We start from the raw sequence: 27,532 nt of genomic DNA on the forward strand, positions 1-27,532 counted from the left end.
AGTGCTATTTTGGAGCTCTCCTGCAGTCCTTCGTTATCAGTCTCTTCAAGAGAAGCTAAGTTTTGCTTGGTTCATTTTTTGACCATCAGTGGTCATATGTTTCTTGGTTTATTTATGTTTCTTGTCCAGCTTGCTAAATATGTGATTTCCTTGCTTGCTGGTAGCTCTAGGGGGCTGAGTTTCTCCCCTCACACCGTTAGTTGGTGCGAGGGTTCTTGTATTCTCAGCGTGGATATTTTGCATAGGGTTTTTTACTGACCGCACAGTTCCCTATCTGTCTTCTGCTATCTAGTATTAGTGGGCCTCATTTGCTGAATCTGTTTTCATTTCTACGTTTGTCTTTTCCCCTTACCTCACCGTTATTATTTGTTGGGGGCTTCCTATATCTTTGGGGTGATTTCTCTTGAGGCAAGTGAGGTCTTACTTTCCCTCCAGGAGTAGATAGTTTCTCAGGCTACGTCGAGACATCCAGGATTTTAGGCATGTTCACCGGCTGCCTTTAGTGTGTTGGTTAGGATCAGGTTTGCGGTCAGTCCAGTTACCACCTCCCTAGAGCTCGTGTCTATGTTCATATACTTAGCTAGTCCGTTTTGTGATCCTCAGCCACTAGGATCATAACAGTACAGCAGGCCTTAAAGTGTTTAATGCATCGCAGAAGTGGGATAAGAGAAGCCCTGAGTACAATTTTTTTTTTTTTTTCCTCTCTATCTTTGCTGCAGTCTGTCCAGTTTCTCTCATCCCCTTAATCTCTGGGTGGTTTTGTGTTCAGCTGCAGACATGGATATCCAGAGTCTGACTTCTAGTGTGGATCATCTTGCTGCAAGGGTGCAAAGCATTCAGGATTTTGTTGTTCATAGCCCTATGTCTGAGCCAAAAGTACCTATTCCTGAGTTGTTTTCTGGAGATAGATCTAGATTTCTGAATTTTAAGGATAATTGTAAATTATTTCTATCTTTGAGACCTCGTTCCTCTGGTGATTCCGCTCAGCAAGTTAAAATTGTTATCTCCTTGTTACGTGGCGACTAGTGTTGAGCATTCCGATACCGCAAGTATCGGGTATCGGCCGATATTTGCTGTATCGGAATTCCGATACCGAGATCCGATACTTTTGTGGTATCGGGTATCGGTATCGAAACAACATTAATGTGTAAAATAAAGAATTAAAATAAAAAATATTGCTATACTCACCTCTCCGACGCAGCCTGGACCTCACCGAGGGAATCGGCAGCGTTGTTTGCTTAAAATGCGCGCTTTTCCTTCCTTCCGTGACGTCACGGCTTCTGATTGGTCGCATGCCGCCCATGTGGCCGCGACGCGACCAATCACAGCAAGCCGTGACGTAATTTCAGGTCCTTCTAGGCATTCAGTATTTTAAAATTACGTTCCGGCTTTGTGATTGGTCGCGTCGCGGTCACATGGGCGACGCGACCAATCACAAGCCGTGATGTCACGGGAAGCAGGAGACGCGCGCATTTTAAAATGCGCGCGTGTCCAGCCTCCCGTGACGTCACGGCTTGTGATTGGTCGTGTCGCCATGTTGGCCGCGACGCAACCAATCACAAAGCCGGAACGTAATTTTAAAATACTGAAGGACCTGAAATTACGTCACGGCTTTCTGTGATTGGTTGCGTCGCGGCCAACATGGCGACACGACCAATCACAAGCCGTGACGTCACGGGAGGCTGGACACGCGCGCATTTTAAAATGCGCGCGTCTCCTGCCTCCCGTGACGTCACGGCTTGTGATTGGTCGCGTCGCCCATGTGACCGCGACGCGACCAATCACAAAGCCGGAACGTAATTTTAAAATACTGAATGCCTAGAAGGACCTGAAATTACATCACGGCTTGCTGTGATTGGTCGCGTCGCGGCCACATGGGCGGCATGCGACCAATCAGAAGCCGTGACGTCACGGAAGGAAGGAAAAGCGCGCATTTTAAGCAAACAACGCTGCCGGTTCCCTCGGAGAGGTGAGTATAGCAATATTTTTTATTTTAATTCTTTATTTTACACATTAATATGGTTCCCAGGGCCTGAAGGAGAGTTTCCTCTCCTTCAGACCCTGGGAACCATCAGGGATACCGTCCGATACTTGAGTCCCATTGACTTGTATTGGTATCGGGTATCGGTATCGGATTGGATCCGATACTTTGCCGGTATCGGCCGATACTTTCCGATACCGATACTTTCAAATATCGGACGGTATCGCTCAACACTAGTGGCGACCCTCAAGATTGGGCTTTCTCTCTGGTGCCAGGAGATCCTGCATTGCTGAATGTGGATGCGTTTTTTCTGGCGCTTGGACTGCTTTATGAGGAGCCTAATCTTGAGAACCAGGCAGAAAAGGCCTTGCTGGCTCTTTCTCAGGGCCAGGATGAAGCTGAGGTGTATAGTCAAAAATTTCGGAAATGATCGGTGCTTACTCAATGGAATGAGTGTGCTCTGGCTGCAAATTTCAGAGAAGGTCTTTCTGAAGCCATTAAGAATGTTATGGTGGGGTTCCCCACGCTTGCAAGTCTGAATGACTCAATGGCTTTGGCCATTCAGATTGATCGGCGTTTGCGGGAGCGCAAATCTGCGCACCATCTGGCGGTGTTTTCTGAACAGAGACCTGAGTCTATGCAATGTGACCGAGTTCTGACCAGAATTGAGCGACAAAGTCATAGACGTCAAAATGGGTTGTGCTTTTACTGTGGTGATTCAACTCGTTATCTCAGCATGCTCTAAGCGCGTTAAAAAAAATCGCTAAACCTGTCACCGTTGGTACTATACAGCCTAAATTCATTTTGTCTGTTACTTTAATTTGTTCTTTGTCGTCCTACTCGGTTATGGCTTTTGTGGATTCAGGTGCTGCCCTGAATCTGATGGATTTGTCGTTTGCCAGGCGCTGTGGTTTTGTCCTGGAGCCTTTGGAATTCCCTATTCCACTGAGGGGAATTGATGCTACACCATTGGCTGAGAATAAGCCTCAATATTGGACTCAAGTGACCATGTGCATGACTCCTGTGCATCAGGAGGTGATTCGCTTTCTTGTGCTGCATAATTTTCATGATGTTGTCGTATTGGGTCTGCCATGGCTGCAGGCCCATAATCCAGTTCTGGATTGGAAAGCTACGTCTGTGTCAAGTTGGGGTTGCCAGGGGATTCATGGCGATGCTCCTTTGGTATCAATTGCTCCTTCCACTCTTTCTGAGGTCCTTGAGTTTTTGTCGGACTACCAGGATGTATTTGATGAGCCCAGATCCGGTGCCCTGCCTCCTCATAGGGATTGTGATTGTGCTATAAATTTGATTCCTGGTAGTAAGTTCCCTAAGGGACGACTTTTTAATTTGTCTGTACCAGAACATGCCGCAATGCGGAGCTATATAAAGGAGTCTTTGGAGAAGGGACATATTCGCCCGTCCTCCTCCCCTCTTGGTGCAGGATTCTTTTTTGTGGCCAAGAAGGATGGGTCTCTGAGACCTTGTATAGATTATCGTCTTCTAAATAAAATCACGGTCAAATTTCAGAATCCTTTGCCATTGTTGTCTGATCTGTTTGCTCGGATTAAGGGGTCCAGTTGGTTCACCAAGATAGATCTTCGTGGTGCATATAACCTTGTGCGCATTAAGCAGGGGGATGAATGGAAAACAGCATTTAATACGCCCGAAGGCCATTTTGAGTACTTGGTGATGCCTTTTGGACTCTCTAATGCTCCTTCTGTGTTCCAGTCCTTCATGCATGACATCTTCCGAGAATATCTGGATAAATTTATGATTGTGTATCTGGATGACATTTTGGTCTTTTCTGAGGACTGGGAGTCCCATGTGAAGCAGGTCAGGATGGTATTTCAGGTCCTGCGTGCTAATGCCTTATTTGTGAAGGGCTCAAAATGTCTGTTCGGAGTACAGAAGGTTTCCTTTTTGGGTTTTATTTTTTCTCCTTCTACTATTGAGATGGACCCAGTCAAGGTCCAGGGTATTCATGACTGGACTCAGCCTACATCTGTTAAGAGTCTTCAGAAGTTCTTGGGTTTTGCTAATTTTTACCGTCGCTTCATTGCTAATTTTTCTGGCGTGGTTAAACCCTTGACGGATTTGACCAAGAAGGGTTCTGATGTGACTAATTGGTCTCCTGCGGCTGTGGAAGCCTTTCGGGAGCTAAAGCGCCGGTTTTCTTCGGTTCCAGTTTTGTGTCAGCCTAATGTCTCTCTTCCTTTTCAGGTCGAGGTTGATGCTTCTGAGATTGGAGCAGGGGCTGTTTTGTCGCAGAGAAGCTCTGATTGCTCTGTGATGAAGCCTTGTGCTTTCTTTTCAAGAAAGTTTTCGCCTGCCGAGCGGAATTATGATGTTGGTAATCGGGAGTTGTTGGCTATGAAGTGGGCATTTGAGGAGTGGCGACATTGGCTCGAGGGAGCTAAGCATCGTGTAGTGGTCTTAACTGATCACAAAAATCTGATTTATCTCGAGTCTGCCAAGCGGCTGAATCCTAGACAGGCTCGTTGGTCGTTGTTTTTCTCCCGTTTCGATTTTGTGGTCTCGTACCTGCCTGGTTCAAAGAACGTGAAGGCTGATGCTCTTTCTAGGAGTTTTGTGCCTGACTCTCCGGGAGTTTCAGAGCCGGCTGGTATCCTTAGAGAGGGAGTGATTTTGTCTGCCATTTCCCCAGATTTGCGACGAGTGCTGCAGAAATTTCAGGCGGATAGACCTGACCGTTGCCCACCAGAGAGACTGTTTGTCCCAGATAGATGGACCAGCAGAGTTATTTCCGAGGTTCATTCTTCGGTGTTGGCAGGCCATCCTGTGATTTTTGTTACCAGAGATTTGGTGGCTAGGTCCTTCTGGTGGCCTTCCTTGTCGCGGGATGTGCGTTCCTTTGTGCAGTCCTGTGGGATTTGTGCTCGGGCTAAGCCTTGCTGTTCTCGTGCCAGCGGTTTGCTTTTGCCCTTGCCTGTCCCGAAGAGACCTTGGATGCACATTTCCATGGATTTTATTTCGGATCTTCCAGTCTCTCAGAGAATGTCTGTCATCTGGGTGGTGTGTGATCGTTTTTCCAAAATGGTCCATTTGGTGCCCTTGCCTAAGTTGCCTTCCTCCTCCGATTTGGTTCCTCTATTTTTTCAGAATGTGGTTCGCTTGCACGGCATCCCTGAAAATATTGTGTCTGACAGAGGATCCCAGTTTGTGTCCAGATTTTGGCAGATCTTTTGTGCTAAGATGGGCATTGATTTGTCTTTTTCGTCGGCCTTCCATCCTCAGACGAATGGCCAAACCGAGCGAACTAATCAGACCTTGGAAACTTATTTAAGACGTTTTGTTTCTGCTGATCAAGATGATTGGGTGACTTTTTTGCCATTGGCCGAGTTTGCCCTTAATAATCGGGCTAGTTCTGCTACTTTGGTTTCGCCTTTTTTCTGCAATTCTGGTTTTCATCCTCGTTTTTCCTCGGGTCAGGTTGAGCCTTCTGACTGTCCTAGGGTGGATTCTGTGGTGGATAGGTTGCAACAGATTTGGAACCATGTGGTTGACAATTTGAAGTTGTCACAGGAGAAGGCTCAGCGCTTTGCCAACCGCCGTCGCGGTGTGGGTCCCCGACTTCTTGTTGGGGATTTGGTATGGCTGTCTTCTCGGTATGTTCCTATGAAGGTTTCCTCTCCTAAATTCAAGCCTCGCTTCATCGGTCCTTATAAGATTTTGGAAATCCTTAACCCGGTGTCATTTCGTTTGGACCTCCCAGCGTCGTTTGCCATTCATAACGTGTTCCATAGGTCTTTGTTGCGGAGGTATGTGGTGCCTGTGGTTCCTTCTGTTGAACCCCCTGCTCCGGTGCTGGTTGAGGGCGAATTGGAGTACGTGGTGAAGATCTTGGATTCTCGTATTTCTAGACGGAGGCTTCAGTATTTGGTTAAGTGGAAGGGCTAAGGTCAGGAGGATAATTCCTGGGTTGTCGCCTCTGATGTTCATGCGGCCGATTTGGTTCATGCCTTCCATGTGGCTCATCCTGATCGCCCTGGGGGTTTTGATGAGGGTTCGGTGACCCCTCCTCAAGGGGGGGGGTACTGTTGTGAACTCTGTTTTTGGGCTCCCTCTTGTGGTCACAACTGGTACTGTGTGAGTGCTGTCTTTGGGCTCCATCTGGTGGTTCTTTGGGTCATTCTGCAGGTCTGAGGCAGATCAGCTGTCTCGTTATCTGTTAGCTGGTTCTTATTTAGTTCACCTGGACTCTCAGTTGTTGCCTGCTGTCAATGTCTTCAGTGCTATTTTGGAGCTCTCCTGCAGTCCTTCGTTATCAGTCTCTTCAAGAGAAGCTAAGTTTTGCTTGGTTCATTTTTTGACCATCAGTGGTCATATGTTTCTTGGTTTATTTATGTTTCTTGTCCAGCTTGCTAAATATGTGATTTCCTTGCTTGCTGGTAGCTCTAGGGGGCTGAGTTTCTCCCCTCACACCGTTAGTTGGTGTGAGGGTTCTTGTATTCTCAGCGTGGATATTTTGCATAGGGTTTTTTACAGACCGCACAGTTCCCTATCTGTCTTCTGCTTTCTAGTATTAGCGGGCCTCATTTGCTGAATCTGTTTTCATTTCTACGTTTGTCTTTTCCCCTTACCTCACCGTTATTATTTGTTGGGGGCTTCCTATATCTTTGGGGTGATTTCTCTTGAGGCAAGTGAGGTCTTACTTTCCCTCCAGGAGTAGATAGTTTCTCAGGCTGCGTCGAGACGTCCAGGATTTTAGGCACGTTCACCGGCTGCCTTTAGTGTGTTGGTTAGGATCAGGTTTGCGGTCAGTCCAGTTACCACCTCCCTAGAGCTCGTGTCTATGTTCATATACTTAGCTAGTCCGTTTTGTGATCCTCAGCCACTAGGATCATAACACATGTCATCTGCTGGTGTAGGTCCACTGTGTTTTATCAAGACCAACGTCAGCGCAGCCGTCTACCAGGACATTTCAGATCACTTCGTGCTTCCCTCTGTCGACAAGCTTTTGGAGATGGACATTTCATTCTCCAGCAGGACTTGGCACCTGTCCACACTGCCAAAAGTACCAATACCTGGTTTACAAACAGCAGTATCACTGTGCTTGATTGGCCAGAATACTCACCTGACCTTAACCCCATAGAGAATCTATGGGGTATTATCAAGAGCAGTGTTTCCCAAACTCCAGTCCACACGAACCCCACGGGTCATGTTTTCAGGATTTCCATAGTGTTGCACAGGTGAGACAATTACTGATGCCTTGATGATACTTCCACTACTTGAGCAATACTAAGGAAATCCTGAAAACATGACCCGTGGGGTCCGTGAGGACTGCAGTTTGGGAAACACTGGTCAAGAGGAAGATGAGAGACACCAGACCCAAAAATGCAGATGAGCTGAAGGCTGCTATCAAAACAACCTGGGCTTCCATAACCCCTCAGCAGTGCCACAGGCTGATTACCTCCATGCCATGCCGCATTGATCCAGTAATCGATGCAAAAGGAGCCCGACCAAGTATTGAGTGCATTTACTGAACATATATTTCAGTAGGCCAACATTTCGGATTTTAAAATCATTTTTCAAGCTGGTGTTATAAAGTATGCTAATTTACTGAGATAATGACTTTTGGGTTTTCATTGGCTGTAAGCCATAATCATCAACATTAACAGAAATAAACACGTGAAATAGATCACTCTGTGTGTAATGATTCTATGTAATATATGAGTTTCACTTTTTGTATTGAAGAACTGAAATAAATTAACTTTTTCATGATATCCTAATTTTGTGAGAAGCACCTCTATCTATCTATCTATCTATCTATCTATCTATCTATCTATCTATCTATCTATCTATCTATCTATCATTTATATATCTATCTAACTATTATCTCGTTATTATCAATCTATCTATCTATATATCTATTATCTCTATATTATCTATCTATCTATCTATTATCTATTCATCTCTCTATCTTTATAAATTATCTATCTATTATCTATTCATCTCTCTATCTTTATAAATTATCTATCTATATATTATATATCTATTATCTAATATCTATCTATCCATTTTTCTATCACTTATCTACTTATCTGTCTACATTCCTCAACAATTAAATTACACCAAGAAGAAAAAGTTGTGAAATTATGGAAATGACGGGATGGAGACATTACTGATATGAAAGTTATGAACAATTGGAAATAAAATATTCAAAACATTTCTATTTTCTCTGGAGTCCGGAGTGTGAGCCATATGCAGAAATCCCGGCACCTCCAGATTCGGCTGCTAACAGTGAGGTTATTAATGGTCGTCAGAGGAAGGTTTTTCCGCTGGATATACCTGGGCAAATAATCAAGATCCACTGCTGGCAGAAGGAACATCACAGTGGTGCTACTCCCGGGATTATGGTGTGGGATGGAATAGTGTACGGTAGTTGGACCCCTCTAGTCTTCTTCAGGTTCACTAACAATTACATAGATTGTGAAACCAGTGGTGCAGCCTTTTCTGCTAAGTGTCCCAGAAGCCGCTTTTCAGCACAACACCAGGCCACATGTTGGTCATGCTACTGTGGGAACCGGGAGCCTTTAGCTTTCAAGTTGGCCTTTGAAGAATGGCGGCACTTTTTGGAGGGGGCTGTTCATTGGATCTCGGTGATTACAGACCACAAGAATCTGTCTTATATTGTCGGCCAAACATTTGACTCCCATACAGGCTAGGTGGTCGCTTTTAGTTTTCACGCTTTAATTTTTCTATCACCTTTCGGCCTGTTTCCAAGAATGTCAACATGGATGCCTTACCTCGCAGCTTGGATCCGATATCACCTCCCGAACCTCCTTCCTCGTGGCAGCAGTGTCCTCAGAATTGGAGGGGAGATTCATGAGGCTCAGTTTCTTGCTCCTCTGTCTTTGCCTGACAACAAGCTTTTTGTCCCAGTTCAGCACTGGTTGAGGGTGCTCCAGGAGTTCCGCGATTCTGCTCTTAGTGGGCATCCGGGAATCTTGGACACTCGTAGAGCTATTGCTAGGCTGTTTTGGTGGTTCTCTATGGCTTCTGATGTCACCGTGTTCTTGTCTTCCTGTGATACTTGTGCTGTGCTAAAAGCTCTCTTAACCGGCTGGTGAATTGGTGCCATTGCCAATTCTGGATAGACCTTGGACCCATTTCTCCATGGACTTTATCACTGATCGCCCTCCTTCCAATGGCAAAACTGTGGTCTAGGTGGTGGTGGATAGATTCAGTAAACAGGCACATTTTGTAACTTTGGCGGGACTGCCTAATGCTGAAACACTTTCTAGGTTGTTTGTTGAGCACGTGGTACGATTGCATGGTGTGCCTTTGAATGTGGTTTCAGATAGAGGGGTACAATTTGTGTCCAAATTTTGGAGGGCTTTTGGAAAAGGTTCGGTATGGATGATAGGCCTTCTCCTCGGCCTATCATCCCAAAACCAATGGTCAGACGGAGAGGACCAATCAGTCTCTTGAACAAATGTTGCGGTGTCTTGCCACGTCCCAGCAGGATGATTGGTGTTCTTTGTTACCAGTGGCTGAGTTTGCTTTTAATAGTCGTATTAATCAGTCCACGGGCAGCTCTCCGATCTTTTGTAATTATAGCTTTCGTCCCCTTTTTGGTGAGTTTTCCAAGACTTGGGGTGTCCAGAGGCTGAATCAGCCATTCAGCAGGTGAGGGAGGTATGGAGCGAGGTTCAGATGAACATTGGGGAAGCTCAAGGCAAACATAAACATATGGCAACATGATAGGCAATGATCTACAGGACCCATATTCCTGGTGGGAGATAAAGTATGGTTGTCTACCAAGAACATTTGGCTGAAAGTTCCTTCCGCTAAGCTAGGTCCCAGGGTTATAGGTCCTTATGTGGTAATTGAGATTGTCAATTCAGTTGCCTTTTGCTTACATCTACTGTATCTCCGTTGCTTCGGATCCCCAATGTGTTCCATAAGTCTCTCCTGAAGCCATTTGTTCCTTCCTCTGATGGGTCTCCATCCCCTCCACCTCCAGTTTCTGTGGATGGGCAGATGGAGTATGAGGTGGAACGGATTGTGGATTTGCGCATGGTCAGCAGTTCGCTGCAGTATTTGGTCCATTGGAGGGGTTACGGTCCTGAAGATCGATCCTGGGTCCTGGCGCAATCAGTTCATGATGATCGATTGGTTCGGGTGTTTCATGCGTGGTATCCTGGGAAACCTGGGAGTCCGGTGGCCCCCCTTGAGAGGAGGGTACTGTGATGATCCAGACCGGGTTTTCAGTCCTATTTTCCCTTTTTCCCAGTCTGGTCATGTCAAGAGTTAACCTTTCTCAGCCTCTGTCTGGGTGTCAGGACTCTGAACATTTTTTACCTTTTGTGCATTACTGCCCTTTTTCAAGATGGCGTCTTTGGTCTCATGCGCACTGTGTCTCCTGCTATAAAACACTACCCCAGCATTCAGTCTGTGCTAGAGTATTCTGCCTTGCATCCAGCTCCTGACCTCTGATTACTCCCTGGCTATACACCTGCTCCTGTGAACCTGTGTGGTGATCCTGCTACTCTGCTCTGAGTTCCTGCTGCATACACAAGTTTCCAGTAATCCTCCTTCATCTGCTGTTCGTGTTTACTTCCATAATTATAATAATAATAATAATTATTATTATTATTATTATTATTATTACTTCCATCTGCATTTGCTGGTCATGTAAGCTGTTGCTGCTTTGCAATAACCTGAGACTATTACCAGGCCTCCCTAGTTGAGCTAAGATATTATTTGAACTGCCTTATAAGCATATCTATCTGTGCCTGGACTAAGACAAGGATTTATTCGTGTCAAGTATCCTCAAGACTAACTGTGCTTCATAGACTTTCTGCTTGATTGCATTTTCCCTGAAGTTTCCTATAGACTGCGAAGCTGCGTTTATTATTTGCACCAAGTGTTGTGGACTTGAGTTTCTCTCTGCACCTGTTTGAATCACCGTGTGATAGTGGACTTTACCACTTATAAAACTGTGTCCTGTAGTTGTCTTTTTCCACGCAAAGAGTCTCCTGAGTTATCCCCTATAATTATTACACTGGGTTCAGGTTGGCTATTTATTGCCGCTGCTTCCTGCAGGCGATGTTAGTTATAGTTTTTGCCTAGTGCTAGTGTAGCTGACTCTGATTGCTCTGATTTGTCCTGCTGTGTTTGCTGTCTGAACCCGTGTCTCTGGTTTCCCCTATTCCTGTCTTGACTCCGTGTTTCTCTTTAGTGTGCTGACTCCCTGGTTTTGACTTGGCTTGTATCCTGACCTGCTTCTATCATTTGTCTTTTGGCTTATTCGCTCCTGACCGTTACTGACTCCCTGGCTTGTCTCTGACCATGAGTTTGCTTATTCCTTTGGTACTGCGCTACAGTCTAGGATTTTACCCTGCTTGTTTGACGTTTCTGCTGCAACCTGTGGTAGCCTCACTGCTGCACTGCAGGCCAGCTCTGTTTAGGTGTGGTCCTGGTTTGACTCTTCTGTCATCTAGTGGAGCCTGCATCTACCTGCATTGTAGCAGCGTGACATTAATAAATGTCTTTTATGGTATCTGGGCATACTCAACTCACATTGGAAAACACTTGCACCAGGGCCATAGAGTGAAACAATATTTATGCGCTTGTTTAAAGAAAAAGTCCCATTTGGAAAACCAATTTTGTAAATTAGGATATGCTGGCTTTTATTGGGATTACTAAGTGTCAAAGATACCATTTTTCCACCTAGTGGTGTCCGCCAGGAGACAACATAATGGAATTCGAGGAGGTATTCCAATCTCAGTGAATGATGGCAATTCTGTGCTATATTCCATCTCCTAATAATTGGTCAGAGTTCAAATTCTGGGATCCACACAATTCTGAGAATGAAGAAATTAACCACAAGAGAATGTTGGACCTAAAAGTGAAATGATGATAAAGCTGGAGGTACACTTTAATATTCCTTTACTCACTCCCCATAACATTAAAGTATGAATTTATTAAGATGGATAATTAGGGATTTGTCAACCCTTAGTTTCTGTGATTAACCCTGTACATAACTCTCATTTCCATCCGCCTCTTTGGCACATGTAATGCTGGGATGATGTACTAAGCAGCAGATGTTTCCCACAAATCCCTCATTGACTTCAGGAGACCCCGCAGCTCGTAGATTCAATGTTTATTTTACTTATTAGTATGCACTGGCTGCTTAAAACAAAGAGTATCACAACTCATTGACTTCCGAGTCCCCCAGGGCGCTGTATGCAAAAATGTACTCCTGCTGAAGACATATCAGCTCCAATAAGGTTAATTAATGTCATTTAATATGAAGACTCTTACGGATATTTAAATTATGCATATAATTTGCATAGTGCATTTCATGCAAGCAGGATTAAAGGGGATAGCCAAGCATTTTTTTTTCAACCTGAGGTTGGACCCCAACTGTTCGAATAGTCTATATCCTCAGAGAACCGCTGCATGTATGGCCATCTTAAATTAAGGGGTTTGTTAATGGGGTTCTAATATAGTTCTTGATTTGAACTTTGTTTTGGGCAAATTCGATCAAATCAGCCAGCAAATTTGTTTGGGTCGAATAAAATAAATTCGGTCTAAATTGCATCTGCCCTGAAAAGATGAAAAGTCTTTCTCCAAAACGAAATCATAATAAACGGAGGGTCAGGAAGGGGTAAAAAATTACCTTCCACGTCAGCTTCACCCCACGGTCTTCCACTCAAAGTATTTGTTTAACATCTTCAGTCTTCTCATCTTTTGTCTTCCACTCTTCTCGTCTTCAGTCTTCTTGTCTTCAGTCTGTCCATCTTCAGCTGTCTCAACTTTGGTTTTACATTCTTCTTTTCTTCAGACTTCTTGTCTTCAGTATTCCCATTTTCAACCTTCCTGTCTTTGGTCTTCTCATCATTGGTCTTTTCATGTTTGGTCTTCCATTCTTTTCATCTTCGGCCTTCTCATTTTTAGTCTTTTCATCCTTCGTCTTATACTCTTCTCGTCTTAAGTCTTCTCATCTTTGGTCTTCCACTTTCCTTTTCTTTGATCTTCTGTCCTGAAAATTTTGGCACTGACTAGACCTCTTAACGTGCTCACATTGATGTGTATCACTCCTCATGTGGTCATATTGTGAAGCCTAGGAAGCACCAGAAGATCTTGGACAGAAGACCAAAGACGATAGATATTTCATACCTCACTGTAGTAATACCATACACAATACCCACATCCCGGCTTCAGAGGTACACTGCGCATGACCGAAAGTTAAGAAGATAGCTTCCAGTCATGCGCAGTGCGCTTCTGAAGCCGGGAAGCATACACCGGGATTCAGAGATGCAATGATGTTGCCGAAATGACACAGGGGCGTGATAACATAAAAAGAGGGCTGACTAGTCTGGGGAAACAAACGCCCCATCGACTAGTCAAAGCCTCATTAGCTTAGGAAACGGGGACATTATAAATGCATTTTTAAAGCATTAATTTAACTGAATTACCTTATACAGGGCTGATTAGGTAGGCAGTTTATTCATACATAGGTGAATACTGCTGGGTTAGAGGGCATGGGGGACCTGACAAGTTCCCTCTAAACTCATTTTACTGTTCAATTCTCTGGACCCTCTGCTCCCAACAGTCACCACTCTGGTTCTCATTGCATCTTCTTATCACTGTCACTTGCTCTGAAATCCTGGGCCTCTTCTCACTAGGGCTTGACCTACAGCTCTAATGAGACTCAGCATAGTTCTGTGCCTTCACATGCAAGGTTGCGATGTATGTCATGATGTCTTGAAGTCATAACCTTCAGGAAACCATCCTGGGCCCCATCAGAGCCTGTTGTCCAAGACCAAAAAGAAGGTGCCCATGGATTTTGCACAAGTGGTGGTGATAAGAAGATGCGACAAGGACCGGACTGGTGATTTTGAAGAGTGAAGGGACAGCAGTAAGGCGAGTATTTTTAATTTTGGGGTTTTTTTTTTACAGCTAACACGTTTTATACTCCAGATCTGTACAGACCCCACAGCACAATAAGAGAAGGGACATTTAATTAGCAAAGAATAACTTCTCTACAAATCAATTTTCAAAGAAATTCTAAGTCTAATTTTGACTCTTGCACACATTTCTACTATGGGTAATTGATGGATTCTCATGAAGTTGGTAGTTCAAGCCCCATGTTGGGTTGAGTGATGAGTAGGGTTTGTTACATCTTCGACTCCTTTGATATTTCTCCATACCTTTTTAGAAATGTCTTCTTCCTAAATGATGTCATAATCCTTCAGAGGAGTTGTTTAACATATCACTTATCAGTAAGACATACAGTACATCCAAATAGTTGTTTAGTGAGAGGATTATGGAAACTCAATAGGACTGACAGGAGGGCTCCGAGGTGGAGCAAGAGATTATGGGCAAGACATGTAAAACTGTCCTGAACAGTGGAGCCGAAAACAGACTGTATTTCCATACCGGTGATAATATCGGTGGAGCTCAACGTGCCCTCCTTGTCTGCAAATGATCCTGTTAACATGGTGAGGCCTATTACTATTGCAAAATCGGCAAAATTCAATTACACTTGAAGGGAACATGTCAGCACATATACCGTACAAGCAAAGGTATGGCTTATAGACACCTATCCTCCAATAACAATAGAATCTTTTATCTTCTAGAACTCCAATGTGCCAGTCATGAGAAATCTAAGGTACAAGCCATTGTACTTCTAATCTCCATAGGGAACGTGAAGCTCTTGTACTATATACTTCAATACTGTGGCTGGAGTTTGTAGAGATTCCAAGATGGCAGCAACAAGGTCCGTAAATTAGGGGAGGGATGATGGTTGCCCAATTTTGAAGGCACAACTTGAACGTCAATGTCAAAGATTAACAAATGCTCTTAAACAATCAGACCTAGCTGTGATCACTGGTGGCAGTGGCAGATGACAGCTGCTTTGGGCAGTCTCAGCTCCTGAGCCTGCTACATTCAACTGGACATAATAGCAAATAATAAAGTAATACATTTATCAATAATACCACTATACAAGTAATGTGTATTTTCACTTTACATTTACTGAACAAAGCTCATTATGCAAAGGTCAATATTACCAACATCGCTATGTAAGAGACAAATAATTTTAACACTATGTACAGCAGTGACTGAATAATACCACCATACTCTTACTGAACAAAACCTAGCAAAATAAGGCCAATATTACCAATAATGCTGTTACATAAGGGACAAATAATACCACAGTGACCATGACGTGGTAGATACTAGTTGTGCAAACCATGTAAGTGAATATTGTACATTTAAAGAGAACCTGTGACTTGCTCAAAAATAATGAGTTAAATTATTTGTAAAAATCCCTGCGCTTCACCGATTCTACCACTCTTTTCCATTTTGTGCAGCGTCGCTCCATTGATGAAATATTAACATTTGTTACTTTTGGAGCGCAGTATGTGAAATCTCTGCTTGCAATTCAACTGGGTATTTCTTCAGCGCCTTCTCTGTGGAGCAAGTGCTTTTACTCCTTCCCTCCCAAATGCAGCCATCACAGCTCAGCAGCTGATCTAGTCATCCTAAGGCATTGCCAAGCTGTGATTGACAGCATCTAGGAGGGAGGTATTAAAGCACACACCTCCAGAGAAGACTGTGAAGAAAAGGCCGATTGAACTGTGAAGCGGCGATTTCCATTTTCAGTCTATGAATGCATAAAGGGAATTTTATCAAACTGGCGCAAAGTGGAACAAGTGGCCATAACAGGTCTTTTTTAAACAAAAAAAATTTCTATATTATTATTTGGCACCATTTGAAGCCAATAGGATTGGCTTCAGTCATCCATTGGCATTTTCTTCTGCTTTTGGTTGCCAATTTTTTGTAACGTCTGACCTTAGCACCCTTTTGATGACCCCATATTGTATATACAGTACTAAGATGAGGAGTGAAGATTTCAGTCACCAAGTTTAGGTATTAGAAGTAATGGCATAAAATAAATGAGTACATAGTAGGTAGAGTCAGATGTAAGTGGAGTCTCGGGAGGCAGAAGTCCCATAATCAGAGCACAAATCAATCCAGTAATCAGACGTCGGTGATTTATTACAGATTCCTGCTGTCTCAGGATTCCAGGATTTTTACTTCTACTGTGAGGGTCAATATCACAGTCCCGGTGGACCTAAGTGATTGGCAGCACTGGTTTCTCATCTGTCCTCATTGAGTCTGTTATTGGCACCTGTCTCAGACCCATTATTATACCAATATATTAGGAACAGGCATTTACGAATGATGATGTACCCAGGACTGAGAAAGGGAAGATGTCTTCTGTACAAACATCCTGGAAGTCTCAGAACTCCCCCCGTATAAGCTCTTCTGTCATTGGAATAGACCCCATGTCATAAAGTGCTTTCCCTGTTGGGGCCACATATGGCTTAATTTGGGGGTTGAGTTAGTGGAATGCACACACAGGGACAGCAATAGCAGCTGCACTTGGCTCCGGTGTCTATGGTGGTAAGGGCACAAGTGCCTCTCTGCCCCGATTCCTTCAAAGTCCTCATAGATCTTTCCATACTACTCTGCATTGCTAATTATCATATGTTTAATCAAAGTTGAATTGCAAAATTGAATATACTGTTATTATATGTAAAATATGGAGTTTAAACTATTTTTTTTAAAAAACTACAAGAAATAGCAGATATTAGGTTGGGGGTCAGTGCAAATTTTGTACAGGGGCAAAGGAGAACATAAAGTGTTGTCCATTGCCTCATAATGTCCCCTATAATGGCCTCCATAGTGACCCCCATTTCTCCAAAATGTGCCCAGTAATAGCCTCCATAATGTTCCTCATTGCCTCATAATGACACCCATAATGGCCTCCATAATGTTCCTCATTGCCTCATAATGACACCCATAATATTATTATTATTATTATTATTTCTTTATATAGCACCATTGATTCCATGGTGCTGTACATGAGAAGGGGTTACATACAAGTTACAGATATCACTTACAGTAGACAAACTAACAATTACAGACTGATACAGAGGGGCGAGGACCCTGCCCTTGCAGGCTTACATTCTGCAGGATTATGGGGAAGGCGACAGTAGGTTGGGGGTTGCAGGAGCTCCGGTGTTGGTGAGGCGGTAGCTTCGGTAGTGATGAAGAGGCAGCGGGGTCAGTGCAGGCTGTAGGCTTTCCTGAAGAGATGTGTTTTCAGGCTCCGTCTGAAGGATCCGAATGTGGTGGATAACCGGACGTGTTGGGGCACAGAATTCCAGAGGATGGGGGATATTCGGGAGAAGTCTTGGAGGCGATTGGATGAGGAGCGAATAAGTGTGGAGGAGAGAAGGAGGTCTTGGGAGGACCGGAGATTACGTGAGGGAAGATATCGGGAGATTAGTTCAGAGATATATGGAGGAGACAGGTTATAGATGGCCTTGTAGGTCAGTATTAGTAATTTGAACTGGATACGCTGAGGGAATGGGAGCCAGTGAAGAGATTTGCAGAGGGGGGAAGCGGAGGAGTAGCGAGGAGAGAGATGGATTAGTCGGGAAGCAGAGCTAAGGACGGACTGGAGGGGTGCAAGGGTGTTAGCAGGGAGGCCGCAGAAAATGATGTTGCAGTAGTCAAGGCAGGAGATGATGAGGGCATGCACAAGCATTTTAGTAGATTGAAGGTTGAGGAAAGGACGGATTCTGGAGATATTTTTGAGCTGGAGGCGACAGGAGGTGGACAGAGCTTGGATGTGCTGTTTGAAGGACAGGGCAGAGTCGAAGGTTACTCCGAGGCAGCGGACTTCCGGTACGGGGGAAAGCATGATGTCATTGATTGCGATAGATAGGTCAGGTAAGGAAGATCTCTGGGATGGAGGAAAGATGATGAGTTCAGATTTGTCCTCATTGAGTCTGAGGAAGCGAGAGGAGAAGAAGGAGGATATGGCTGATAGGCACTCTGGGATTCTGGACAGCAGAGCGGTGACTTCTGGGCCAGAGAGGAAGATCTGAGTGTCATCAGCATAGAGGTGTGTTGTGAATTTGCTTTTTGGCTCCCTCTAGTGGTTACTAGTTATTTGACTCTGGGTTTTTCTGTCATCCCTTGTATTCTCACCTGGGTCGTTAGTTCAGGGGTGTTGCTATATAAGCTCCCTGGACCTTCAGTTCAATGCCTGGCAACGTAGTAATCAGAGCTAATCTGCTGTGCTCTTGTCTACTGATCCTGGTTCCTGCTAGATCAAGCTAAGTCTGCTTCTTTGCTTTTTTGCTATTTGTTTTGATTGCATTTTTGTCCAGCTTGTCCTAAACTGTTCCTGACTTTGCTGGAAGCTCTAGGGGGCTGGCGTTCTCCCCCCAGACCGTTAGTCAGTTCGGGGGTTCTTGAATTTCCAGCGTGGATTTTGTTAGGGTTTTTGTTGACCATATAAGTTATCTTTCTATATTCTGCTATTTGTGAAGCGGGCCTCTCTTTGCTAATCCTAGTTCATTTCTGTGTTTGTCATTTCCTCTTACCTCACCGTTATTATTTGTGGGGGGCTTGTATCCAACTTTGGGGTCCCTTTCTCTGGAGGCAAGAGAGGTCTTTGTTTTCCTCTTCTAGGGGTAGTTAGATTCTCCGGCTGGCGCGAGTCATCTAGCGATCAACGTAGGCATGATCCCCGGCTACTTCTAGTGTTGGCGTTAGGATTAGATATATGGTCAATCCAGTTACCACTGCCCTATGAGCTGGATTTTTGTATTTTGCAGACTTACTAGTGTCTCTGAGACCCTCGCCATTGGGGTCATAACAGTTTGCCAGGCCAGTATTAAATGTTTAATGCATTGCAGAAGTGGGATTATAAGAAAGAAAGTTCTGAGTTTTTTTTTTTTCCTCTCTCATTTTTTTTTTTTTTTCTTTTCCCCTTTACCTTTGAGTGGCTTAAGCTTGCTGCAGACATGAATGTCCAGACCCTGATTACAAGTGTGGACCAGCTTGCTGCTCGTGTGCAGGGCATACAAGATTATGTTACCAGAAATCCTAGGTCAGAACCTAAGATACCGATTCCTGAACTGTTTTCCGGAGACCGATTTAAGTTTAGGAATTTCAGGAATAATTGTAAATTGTTTTTGTCCCTGAGACCCTGTTCATCTGGAGACTCCGCTCAGCAAGTAAAAATTGTTATTTCGTTCTTACGGGGTGACCCTCAAGATTGGGCTTTTTCGTTGGCGCCAGGAGATCCGGCATTGGCTGACATTGATGCGTTTTTTCTGGCGCTCGGTTTACTTTATGAGGAACCCAATCTTGAGATTCAGGCAGAAAAAGCCTTGCTGGCTATGTCTCAGGGCCAGGACGAGGCTGAAGTGTATTGCCAAAAATTTCGGAAATGGTCCGTGCTGACACATTGGAACGAGTGTGCACTGGCCGCAAATTTTAGAAATGGCCTTTCTGAAGCCATTAAGAATGTGATGGTGGGTTTTCCCATTCCCACAGGTCTGAATGATACCATGGCCCTGGCTATTCAAATTGACCGGCGGTTGCGGGAGCGCAAAACCGCAAATTCCCTCATGGTGTTGTCTGAACAGACACCTGATTTAATGCAATGTGATAGAATCCTGACTAGAAATGAGCGGAAAATTCATAGACGCCGGAATGGCTTATGCTATTACTGTGGTGATTCTGCACATGTTATCTCAGCATGCTCTAAACTTATAACTAAGGTTGTTAGTCCTGTCACCGTCGGTAATTTGCAACCTAAATTTATTCTGTCTGTAACTTTGATTTGCTCACTGTCGTCTTATCCTGTTATGGCGTTTGTAGATTCAGGTGCTGCCCTGAGTCTTATGGATCTGTCATTTGCTAAGCGCTGTGGTTTTATTCTTGAACCATTAGAAAATCCTATCCCTCTTAGGGGTATTGATGCTACGCCATTGGCAGAAAATAAAAAGCAGTATTGGACACAGGTTACCATGTGCATGACTCCTGAACACCGCGAGGAGATACGTTTTCTTGTTCTACATAAAATGCATGATTTGGTTGTTTTGGGTCTGCCATGGTTGCAGACCCATAATCCAGTCCTTGACTGGAAGGCTATGTCTGTGTCAAGTTGGGGCTGTCGTGGTATTCATGGGGATTCCCTGCCCGTGTCTATTGCTTCTTCTACGCCTTCGGAAGTTCCGGAGTATTTGTCTGATTATCAGGATGTCTTTAGCGAGTCCAGGTCCAGTGCATTGCCTCCTCATAGGGAATGTGACTGTGCAATAGATTTGATTCCAGGCAGTAAGTTTCCTAAGGGAAGACTGTTTAATCTGTCGGTACCTGAACATACCGCTATGCGTTCATATATCAAGGAGTCTCTGGAGAAAGGACATATCCGTCCGTCTTCTTCCCCTCTTGGTGCGGGATTCTTTTTTGTGGCAAAAAAGGACGGATCTTTGAGGCCTTGTATTGACTATCGGCTTTTGAATAAGATCACTGTCAAATTTCAGTATCCTTTGCCGCTGTTGTCAGATTTGTTTGCCCGGATTAAAGGTGCCAAGTGGTTCACCAAGATAGACCTTCGTGGTGCGTATAACCTTGTGCGCATTAAGCAAGGAGATGAATGGAAAACCGCATTCAATACGCCCGAAGGTCATTTTGAGTACTTGGTGATGCCTTTTGGGCTCTCTAATGCGCCTTCAGTTTTTCAGTCCTTTATGCATGACATTTTCCGGAAGTATCTGGATAGATTTTTGATCGTTTATCTGGATGATATTCTGTTTTTTTCTGATAATTGGGACTCGCATGTGGAGCAGGTCAGGATGGTCTTTAAGATTTTGCGTGAAAATTCTTTGTTTGTCAAGGGCTCAAAGTGTCTCTTTGGTGTACAGAAGGTTTCCTTTTTGGGGTTAATTTTTTCCCCTTCTGCTGTGGAGATGGACCCAGTCAAGGTCCGAGCTATTCTTGATTGGACTCAACCCTCGTCAGTTAAGAGTCTTCAGAAGTTCTTGGGTTTCGCTAACTTCTACCGTCGTTTTATCGCTAATTTTTCTAGCATTGTGAAACCTTTGACGGATATGACCAAGAAGGGCTCCGATGTAGCTAACTGGGCTCCTGCTGCCGTGGAGGCTTTCCAGGAGTTGAAACGCCGGTTTACTTCGGCGCCTGTTTTGTGCCAGCCTGATGTCTCACTTCCCTTTCAGGTTGAGGTGGATGCTTCAGAGATTGGAGCAGGGGCCGTTTTGTCGCAGAGAGGCCCTGGTTGCTCTGTTATGAGACCTTGTGCCTTTTTCTCTAGGAAGTTTTCGCCTGCTGAGCAAAATTATGATGTGGGCAATCGGGAGTTGTTGGCCATGAAATGGGCATTTGAAGAGTGGCGTCATTGGCTCGAGGGTGCTAAGCATCGTGTGGTGGTCTTGACTGATCACAAAAATCTGATGTATCTCGAGTCTGCTAAATGCCTGAATCCTAGACAGGCCCGCTGGTCATTGTTTTTCTCCCGTTTTGACTTTGTGGTCTCGTATTTACCAGGTTCTAAGAATGTGAAGGCCGATGCTCTCTCTAGGAGCTTTGTGCCTGATGCTCCTGGAGTCGCTGAACCTGTTGGCATTCTTAAGGAGGGAGTTATCTTGTCTGCTATTTCTCCTGATCTGCGACGTGTGTTGCAGAGATTTCAGGCTGGTAAGCCTGATTCTTGTCCACCTGACAGATTGTTTGTGCCTGATAAGTGGACCAGCAGAGTCATTTCCGAGATTCATTCCTCAGTGTTGGCAGGGCACCCGGGAATTTTCGGCACCAGAGATCTGGTGGCCAGATCCTTTTGGTGGCCTTCCTTGTCAAGGGATGTACGGTCATTTGTGCAGTCCTGTGGGACTTGTGCTCGAGCTAAGCCTTGCTGTTCTCGTGCCAGCGGGTTGCTCTTGCCTTTGCCTGTCCCGAAGAGACCTTGGACACACATCTCCATGGATTTCATTTCTGATCTTCCGGTGTCTCAGGGCATGTCTGTTATCTGGGTGATATGTGATCGCTTCTCCAAGATGGTCCATTTGGTTCCTTTGCCTAAGCTGCCTTCTTCTTCCGATCTGGTCCCTGTGTTTTTTCAGAACGTGGTTCGTTTACACGGCATCCCTGAGAATATTGTGTCAGACAGAGGATCCCAGTTCATCTCCAGATTCTGGCGATCCTTTTGTGGTAGGATGGGCATTGATTTGTCATTTTCATCCGCTTTTCATCCACAAACTAATGGACAGACGGAGCGAACTAATCAGACTCTGGAGGCTTATTTGAGGTGTTTTGTTTCTGCTGATCAGGACGATTGGGTGACTTTCTTGCCGTTGGCTGAGTTTGCCCTTAATAATCGGGCTAGTTCCGCTACCTTGGTTTAGCCATTTTTCTGCAACTCTGGTTTCCATCCTCGTTTTTCTTCGGGTCATGTGGAGCCTTCCGACTGTCCTGGGGTGGATTCTGTGGTGGATAGGTTGCAGCGGATCTGGAATCATGTGGTGGACAACTTGAAGTTGTCACAGGAGAAGGCTCAGCGTTTTGCCAACCGCCGCCGCGGTGTGGGTCCCCGACTTCGGGTTGGGGATTTGGTGTGGCTTTCTTCTCGCTTTGTTCCTTTGAAGGTCTCCTCTCCCAAATTTAAACCTCGCTTCATTGGTCCTTACAAGATATTGGAAATCCTTAATCCTGTGTCCTTTCGCCTGGATCTTCCTGTGTCATTTGCCATTCATAACGTGTTTCATAGATCCTTGTTGCGGCGGTACGTTGTGCCTGTGGTTCCTTCTGCTGAGCCTCCTGCTCCGGTGTTGGTTGAGGGCGAGTTGGAGTACGTGGTGGAAAAGATCTTGGATTCTCGTCTCTCCAGGCGGAGGCTTCAGTACCTGGTCAAGTGGAAGGGATATGGTCAGGAGGATAATTCCTGGGTGGTCGCCTCTGATGTACATGTGGCCGATTTGGTTCGTGCCTTTCACGCCGCTCATCCTGATCGCCCTGGTTGTCTTGGTGAGGGTTCGGTGACCCCTCACTAAGGGGGGGGTACTGTTGTGAATTTGCTTTTTGGCTCCCTCTAGTGGTTACTAGTTATTTGACTCTGGGTTTTTCTGTCATCCCTTGTATTCTCACCTGGGTCGTTAGTTCAGGGGTGTTGCTATATAAGCTAGCTGGACCTTCAGTTCAATGCCTGGCAACGTAGTAATCAGAGCTAATCTGCTGTGCTCTTGTCTACTGATCCTGGTTCCTGCTAGATCAAGCTAAGTCTGCTTCTTTGCTTTTTTGCTATTTGTTTTGATTGCATTTTTGTCCAGCTTGTCCTAAACTGTTCCTGACTTTGCTGGAAGCTCTAGGGGGCTGGCGTTCTCCCCCCGGACCGTTAGTCGGTTCAGGGGTTCTTGAATTTCCAGCGTGGATTTTGTTAGGGTTTTTGTTGACCATATAAGTTATCTTTCTATATTCTGCTATTAGTGAAGCGGGCCTCTCTTTGCTAATCCTAGTTCATTTCTGTGTTTGTCATTTCCTCTTACCTCACCGTTATTATTTGTGGGGGGCTTGTATCCAACTTTGGGGTCCCTTTCTCTGGAGGCAAGAGAGGTCTTTGTTTTCCTCTTCTAGGGGTAGTTAGATTCTCCGGCTGGCGCGAGTCATCTAGCGATCAACGTAGGCATGATCCCCGGCTACTTCTAGTGTTGGCGTTAGGATTAGATATATGGTCCATCCAGTTACCACTGCCCTATGAGCTGGATTTTTGTATTTTGCAGACTTACTAGTGTCTCTGAGACCCTCGCCATTGGGGTCATAACAGAGGTGGTACTGGAATCCATGGGACTTTATGAGTTGTCCCAAGCCAAGTGTATATATTGAGAAGAGTAGGGGTCCTAGAACAGAGCCTTGGGAGACTCCAACAGAGAGAGGGTGGGATGAGGAGGTAGTGTGGGAGTGGGAGACGCTGAAAGTGCGGTTGGAAAGGTACGAGGCGATCCAGGATAGGGCAAGGTCTTTGATTCCAAAGGAGGAGAGAATCTGTAGTAGGAGGCAGTGGTCAACTTTGTCAAAAGCAGAGGACAGGTCTAGAAGGAGGATTACAGAGTATTGTCCAGTAGCTTTGGTGGTAAGTAGGTCGTTAGTGATTTTGGTCAGGGCTGTCTCAGTTGAGTGATGGGGGCGGAAACCAGATTGTAGATTGTCGAACAACAAGTTAGATGAGAGGTGGGAGGAAAGTTCAGCATGGACGTGCTGCTCTAGGAGTTTGGAAGCGAATGGGAGCAGCGATATTGGGCGATAGCTGGACATAGCAGTTGGATCGAGGGTTGGCTTTTTAAGGATAGGTGTGATTGTGGCATGTTTGAACGCAGAAGGGAAGGTGCCAGAAGTTAGTGATAGGTTTAACAGGTGGGTTAGGGATGGGATCAGTGTGGTGGTGAGGTTGGGGAGGAGGTGGGATGGGATGGGGTCGAGCGCACAGGTGGTGAGGTGCGATTTGGAGAGGAGACAGTTAAGCTCCCCATGAGTGATGTTGGATAGGGATGTTATGGGGTTTGGGCATTGGTCTGGTATACAAAAGGGGTTGTGGTGGTTGAACAATGAAGAATTGCCTTGTCTGGTCGATCTTATTTTTAAAGTGTGTGGCAAAGTCCTCAGCAGAGATGAGGGAGGTTGGAGGGGGGCAGTGGGGGGCGGAAGAGGGAGTTAAAGGTTTTGAATAACTATTTGGGGTTGTAGGATAGGGAAGATACGAGGGTTGTGAAGTAGGCCTGTTTAGCAGAGGTGAGAGCAGATTTGAATGCGAGTGTTGCTTGTTTGAATACAGTGAAGTCATCTTGCGAGTGTGTTTTCTTCCAACGCCGCTGCGCAACCCTGGACACTTGCCGGAGCTTTTTAGTGGTGTTATTGTGCCAAGGTTGTCTGTTGATACGTCGCACTCTGCCATGGATGAGAGGGGCAACCGTGTCAATAGCTGATGCGAGAGTGGCATTGTAGAAAGCAGTGGCAGTGTCTGTGTCGTGGAGTGAGGATATGGATGCCAGTTGTAGGATGGAGTCAGAGAGTGTGTGGGTGTCTAGGTGTGCAAGGTTTCTGCGGGGGTGCGCATGTTGCTGGACACGGATGACCGGTGAGTAGGACAGGGATGAGAATAGCCTCCATAATAGCCTCCATAATGCCCCTCATTGCCTTATATTGACACCCATAATGGCCTCCATAATGTCCCTCATTGCCTTAAAATGACACCCATAATGGCCTCCATAATGTCCCTCATTGCCTTATAATGACACCCATAATGGCCTCCATAATGTTCTTCATTGTCGCTTGTCCCCCATAATGGCCTCTATAATGTCCCTCATTGCCTCATAATGTCCCCTGTAATGGCCTCCATAATGTCACCCATTGCTCCATGATGGGGTTGACTTTACAGACATGTGACTGCTGCAGCCAATCACTTTCTGCAAGTGCTACTAATGCATCACCACTGGGACCAGTGATTGGTTGCAGCTCTCACATTGCCATTCCAACAGCACAGAGACTGGTGGAGACACTGGGAGTATTACGAGGGGAGTGGCGGGGGATCGGTGGAGAAAGTATGTTTTGTTTTTGTTTTTTTTTCATCATATTAAAAAAATCAGAAGTGGAAAACCCCTGTAAAGGAGTTGTACCAACTTTTCAATGTCGTAATCCACATTTTGGTGGCGGGTCTCCAGAGATCAGGAACTTATCACGTTTCCTAGGGAAGTAAAGATACTCGTGACTCACCTGTTATTAGCATACACCCTCCGGAATTCCCAAATATCTGCATATCTGACTTTGCCAATGTTTTCAGGCTCTCAGATCTGCACAGAATCAGCCTCCGTGTTCTTCTACTGCTTGTATCAGTTCGGTAGAAAAAAAAAAAAGAAACTAACACATAATGAAAAGCAGGACTACATGGGGAAGAGCTTGTTGATTAAGCAGATTTTGATGTTTTATCATAAATGCTTCCTAAGCAAGAAAACACCCAACAATATAAATTAGCTCAGCTCATTTACTGTCTGCCCAGAAATCCCAAGGTGACAGATTTGCATTTTTGGATGATGAGCTTCGCTCTCCCTCTGAATCGCTGGAATATGTTGTTTGCTGTTGTAAAATTGAACAAAGAATGAAACAATTACTCTATGACAAAAGAACGAGATGACACGTCCGTTACCTGGAGGAGCCGAGGAAGACGCAAACCAGGGGCCCTTATTGGTTTAGCAAAATCTCTGAATTAATTTGAAGTGGAATTAATGTAGAAAACTTTGTTCAGATTTCGTAGATTTCAGAGCGGTAACGTGGCTCTGGGCAGTCTGAAAAAATAACATAAACCTGACCTGCACCTCCGTATAGCGTGAACAGGTGCAAGCTGTAATAACTGCATAACATACAAAAAAAGGGGGCACATCAGCACTCTGTAAGGACCGAGATATATGCAAACACGAGATCTAGACTGCATTGTTCCTGAATAAAATGTACTAACAAAAAGAAATACTTACAAAAATGAAGGTTCTTAGCGCATAAATTGGCCGATTCCTGTGTGCCCATCAACCACGGCAAGGTGACACTTCTCTGTTGGGTCCTGTCATCCTAAACATGCCTCTCTTGGGCCATAAGCCTACAATTTAAATGGGCAAACATTGCTCTTTCGGGTTATAAACCTACAATTTTAAATGACCAGGTAAATTGTAGGCTTATGGCCCAAGAGAGACATGCTAGGCTTTCTGCCCCAGACCTTCTAACACTTTTCTTGTCTCTCTCTGGATCATGCTATCCATTGCCTTTGTCTACGCTCACTTTAGGGACACCAAATTCATGAGTACTCAGATCAAAGGTCCACTCTAGCTGCAAGCTCGGCCTTATCTACCTTCCTAACAGGAAACTCCCTCTGTCCCTTGACTTTAGCCCTTCCCCCTACAGGCTAGTCCCAACCGTTAACCCTAACTGTCCATAGTAACTACCTGTGGCTGGGCAGAACACAACCTATCACTAATAACGCACATTACTAAACACATTGCACATCAAAACACATCCTAACAACGCATGTCTTCAAGGAAGAACGTGGGCAGAACTTCCCTCTTCCTACAGAGACAAGACTTGGAGTAGAAGAGAAGACATAGCTGAAGACTTGGAAACCCTATGTGTAGCTATAGGGGGTGCCAAGGTGGCAAGCACAGTTATACCAATGGTCTTCATTGATTCATGAAGGTCTCCGCAGGAAATAACATAAATATGTTGTAGGTTGGTGTCCCACTTCTGGTACCTAAATCTATCTTGAGAATGGGGATTCGTCTTGCAATGCTGTGAACTTCAGGGGTGATCATTACTGCAAAACTCTCTCCATTCTCTTCTATGGGGGTGTCACCTCTACTTCTCCATTCATGGCGCTAATCTATTTTGTTCACTTCTGTACATATAGGGGGGTAGAGGTATACAGCCCCTGTTCCTGAAAGACCATACGTAGCCAGTATGTCATATCAGATCAGCTGGAAATGATGACCCCTTCCTGTCAAGCTGGTGGACCTGGAGTACTTGTGTAGGAAAGGAGTTTTTTTTGGCACACCATCGGTCCTCAGATACCTATGGATGGCGTTTTGGACATTAGGTCTTATCTAAGGTGTGTGAGCTACCAGGCTGTTTGCCCTGTGGCAGCTGAACAATGCACCAAGGAAC

The sequence above is a fragment of the Ranitomeya variabilis genome, chromosome 6 (assembly GCF_051348905.1).
Source record: "Ranitomeya variabilis isolate aRanVar5 chromosome 6, aRanVar5.hap1, whole genome shotgun sequence".
Lineage (NCBI taxonomy): Eukaryota > Metazoa > Chordata > Amphibia > Anura > Dendrobatidae > Ranitomeya > Ranitomeya variabilis.